At 36.4% G+C, this 4,915-nt stretch overlaps 1 protein-coding gene and 1 long non-coding RNA gene across 2 annotated transcripts in view; both read left to right on the top strand.

The window, feature by feature from the left end:
- Positions 1-4,915, top strand: part of prkar1b (protein kinase, cAMP-dependent, regulatory, type I, beta) — a 68,997-nt gene that overhangs the window by 18,342 nt on the left and 45,740 nt on the right. The gene's annotated exons all lie outside the window — the stretch shown is intronic.
- On the top strand, positions 879-1,371 carry LOC107753753 (uncharacterized). Its single transcript, XR_001641496.1, has 3 exons — positions 879-899; positions 1,044-1,045; positions 1,295-1,371. It is a non-coding gene; the product is annotated as an uncharacterized LOC107753753 (long non-coding RNA).

Below are 4,915 nucleotides of genomic sequence, written 5' to 3'. Positions count from 1 at the left end.
TGCTCATTTTTCCTGTTATCGGTATCGGCCCGATAAGAAAATTTGGTCGCTATCTTAAAGCCCATAAATAATGCATTATTTCCTTTAGAGACACTTCAGATGCGTGCTGTTCGCCATGATGGTTTTGAAATGCTTGAAATATGATTGGAATCACTTTGAAAAGGACAATACACTTAAGTGCAACATGTGCAGGGCAAGTCTGTCATAAAGGCTACATAAAATGATCATGTGTACATTACTGTAAATAATGTTGTGGAATCTTTGTGCGTCCGTGTTTTGTGCGTGCGTTGAGCTACACCTCCATGACAGTTAAGTTTGCTTGTGCATTTGCAGCCTTTTGTGCAATTGTACGTTGTAATATTGTGTTTATTTGATGTATATGTGATTTATCTCTTATATATATATATATAATGCGTCTGGTTAAGTTAATAGTGCGTTAATAGAGCGCTTCAGTTTGCCGGTGATTATCTTTAACTCAGCGCATGCAGCTCAAACAGCAGCGCACAACATTATTTACTACGATTGGGAATGTCGTGTGTATAACATGCTAATGAGAACATTATTCTAATAAAACGTTGCCGGGTTGCGGCAAGTTGTAATGGGAAGAGCGCATCCACAACAGTACATTCTGACTATAGCACCATTTTGTACATATAGCCTATAAGTTGTAATATTATGTTTATGTAGTATAAATATCGGATTAATCTCACATATGAGGCATTTCCTTGAGTTAAATAAGCTGCCAGCAAAGCAGTTTACCGGTGTTCATTCAGCTCTACAGCTTCAGCGCGCGCAGCTTGAACAGCAATGCACAACATTAATAACCATGATTGGGACTGTCATATACATAACATTATAAAGAGAAAATTACCGTAATAAAAAGTTGTGAATTCTTTGGGGTTTATTTGCCGTGTTTCAGCGCGTTGTTACGGGAATACAGATGTGTAACTGATGGGCTTTTTTTTTTTGATGCAGTGATCTAACTTGCGCATAACTTAGTTCAAGATAACTTGTGCATTTCCGTCTTTTTGTGCATATATAAGTTGTAATATTATATTTATGTTCTCTAAATATCTGATTCTCATATAGCATAATTAACCCTCTTTAACAAGCGCTTCGGTTTACCGCTGTTCATTCAGCTCTTCAGCTACAGCGCACAGCTTGAACAGCAATGCTGCTATTTAAAACAGTGGTATTCATTTGTTACTTTTTTCAGAATCATTTATGCATTATTTATAATAACCACCACCACTTTTATTTTACTCTTATTATTTTCATCAACAATATGATTTAGTAATTAAAATCATTTCATTATTGTCCGTGCAGAGGCTATTCCGTTTTATTGATCCATGGCGCATGCATTTTGATTCTTTACACGCAAGTAATGATGTCCGATGACTTGTTTGCATTATTTATGCATTATTGTATTTATTTGTAAGACTTTTTTAAGAAGAAATTTGGTAAAGAGAGAGTAAAATTATTTTTAAAAGGTACACTGTTCAAACTAGGCTGCTTATATTGATATATTTTATTTATTTTTTGTTTAATATTATTACTGAAGCAGTTAAATGTTTATTTATTTATTTTTTCTTCTGCAGACAGATTTAGTTAATCCAGTGCTAGTTTTTTTAATGTGTGTGTGTGTGTCCTTGTGTTCACATAAAGTAGAGCATGCAGCTGGGGTAGTCCACCAATTAAGCAGCGAGTAATGACCCTTCTGGCCTTTGACCCTTGACCCTTGACCCAGCAGCCTCTGGCCTTTGCTCTCATATCCCAGTGCTGATGGACAGTGAACATCTTTGGAAACAACAGTGCATCAGATCATTAATGAACTTCTCAGTAAAGCTAAATAGTCATTTCTGAATCACATCCGATCTTTTCTGTTTCTAACTACCTATTAGTTAAAACCGCACATAAAACTGAAGTAAAAACTGAAGTCATCAACCTTTTGGTTTCGAGTGTTTTTAAATAGCACAGCTCATAGTCTACCTGATAGGCCACACACGCAGCAGAGGTCTTGTAAGGCCAGTTTATTTTGTCCCAGTCTGTTTTAGGCAAAGGAAATGGGGAGCAGAGGAAGTTTGCGGGTGACGTAACGCTGCGGCTGTATTGGATGAACCCGAATCACAGCTTCACAGCTCAGGCTAATGGAGGACACCTTTGACTCTTAGATCTGCCTCATAATCTGCTCAAATGCTCCCACACCAGGTGGCTGTCCGTTTCCTTCAGATATGAGCTCAAATTATGCACTCTTCAGAAGAGCCAGAGATAAACAGAGAACGAGAGCCGCTCTTTATGAACATATGTGGTCTAGGCATTCATCGTAGGCCATTTTGCTCATTATTCAACAGCATTTACATGGCACTACACTTTCCCAGTTGATTTAGTTATACACGGCATCTAAGAATTATACAGAACACTCTGTAAATGACATGAATTCACAAACTTTTGCACTTAGCCTTTTATTTGTGACCCTGGACCACAAAACCAGTCTTAGGGGCCGTTCACATATCACGTCTTTTGCGCGCTCAAGTTCGTTATTTCAAATGTAGACGCGCGGCTGGCGCGCTAAACATTTCAACTTTTCAGAATGCCGCAAGCGCACCGCGGGTCATGTGACAAGAACCAACCAATCAGCTTCATCCTTTCCCGTAACAACATTGAAGGCTCAGCCAAGATGAAGGAACAGCTGATCATAGCTGTACAGGATAGACATTTTTAAAATAAATTTAGTAGCAGAGCTACTGCAAGCGATTTTTAGTGGTGCAAATCCATTTATCCTTTGTTGAAACTTCCGCGTCTTCATGAAGTGTGCAGGTCATGGTTGCTTAGCAACGGCAGACGCCTCCGGAGCGCAAGCGCCCGAACGCTTTGGAAAAAAGCAGAAAGCGGCGCGCCTAGCGTTTTCCACGCGTTTTAGGCGCAACATGTGAACGGCCCCTTAAGTGTCAATTTTTAAAAGAAATGTTTCAAAATAAATCTGAAAGCTGAATAAATAAGCTTTCCGTTGATGTATAGTTTGTTAGGATAGGACAATATTTGGCCCGAGATACAACTATTTGAAAATCTGGAATCTGAGGGTGCAAAAAAAATCAAAATATTGAGAAAATCGCCTTTAAAGTTGTCCAAATGAAGTCCTTAGCAATACATATTACTAATCAAAAAATTATGTTTTGATATATTTACAGTAGGAAATGTACAAAATATCTTCATGGAACATGATTGTTACTTAATATACTAAAGATTTTTGGCATGAAAGAAAAATAGATAATTTTGACCCATACAACATACTTTTGGCTAATGCTACAAATATACCTGTGCTACTTATGACTGCTTTTGTGCTCCAGGGTCACATATGTGTGCTTGTTTATGAAATATTTCAGTTAGTTTGATGATGCTTTCAACTACATCGAGGTAGATTTACAAAGTGTTATTTTAGAATTATATACTATTATAATTTTTGAATAATATTTTAAATTAGCTTTTATTTTTATATTTTGATTTTAATTTGTTATAGTAATTTTTGTGTGTATTTGTCATTTTTATTAGTTTTTTAATATTTCTATTTAGGTTTTTATTTTATATTTATTTATTTATTTGAGTAATTTTAAGCTCTTGAACACATTTATTCACTTCTGATTTTCATGTAAGTTTAAGTTTACCTTCATCTAAAATTTTATTTCAGCTTCATTTCAATTACCGAAATGGAATTTTTAACAATAACAACGCTGCTCATTGTGCAATTTTTCTGAAATTCGCCGTCATGTTTTGAATGGTTGCTAAGGTATTGTGAGTGACTTTAACACGTTGCTATGGAGCTACTAGGATGTTTTGATTAATACTGATGGAAGTGATACGTGTTTGATTAAAAAAATTGTAACAAAATTGTAAATTTCACATTTTATTTCACAAAAAAATCGCTAAATTTCACAGAAATACAGAAAAAAACTGAAATATTGTGAAATATTATTACAATTTAAAATGTCTATTTTCCACTTGAATATAATTTAAAACATAATTTATTTCTGTGATCAAAGCTGAATTTTCAGCATCATTACTCCAGTGTTCAGTGTCACATGATCCTGCAGAAATCATTCTAATATGCTGATTTTGTGCTCAAGAAACATTTCTGATTATTATCAATGCTGAAAACAGTCATCCTGCTTCATATTTTTCTGCAAACCATGATAAAAAAATCAGTATTCTTTGATGAATAACAAAATTCAAATTAACAGCATTAATTTGAAATAAGCTTTTTTGCAACATTATAAATGCCTTTTCTGCCACTTTTGATCAATTGAATGCATTCCTGCTGAATACAAGTATAAATGTTTAAACTTTTGAACAGTAGTGTACTAGAACAGAAGACTGCAGTTTCACTCTCCATCCTGTAAGAGATGCTGTTTCTCCAACTCAGATGTCCGTGACTCCAGATGATCCACAATCGGACCCGGTTCATTTAGTGCCAGATAGCAGAGCGGAGCAAATGAGCGCATGACGTTATATCAATCCTGTACGCTTATCAACACTGTATAATTTGAAGCTGTTATGTTGTTGTGAGCTGTTAAACTCCGGCCCACAGGAAGCTGCAATGTTAGGTCAATCGCCACAAGAAGCACCTCTCTCTCTCTCTGTCTCTCTCTCTCTCCCTCTCTCCACATTTGTCCTGTTTGCATTCTTTTATGTTCCTCTTTTTCTGTCCTCACACTCATGTCTACGGAGCGAGAGTGTTTAATGGGCTGTTTTGGCCCGTCTGGGCTCCCTGACCTGACCCGTTACCACCCACCCCGGTCCCTGCCATCCCTCTGGAATTCACTGCAACTGTATCGGTGAACATTTCTGAAGGGGCGGAAAAAAATCTAAGAAATACATATGCAAGGATAAAGTGTATAATCAACTAATAACTCTGTACAGT

The sequence above is a fragment of the Sinocyclocheilus rhinocerous genome, unplaced genomic scaffold (assembly GCF_001515625.1).
Source record: "Sinocyclocheilus rhinocerous isolate Xijiao unplaced genomic scaffold, SAMN03320098_v1.1 scaffold51, whole genome shotgun sequence".
NCBI lineage: Eukaryota > Metazoa > Chordata > Actinopteri > Cypriniformes > Cyprinidae > Sinocyclocheilus > Sinocyclocheilus rhinocerous.
This window is presented reverse-complemented; position numbering and strand designations above follow the sequence as displayed.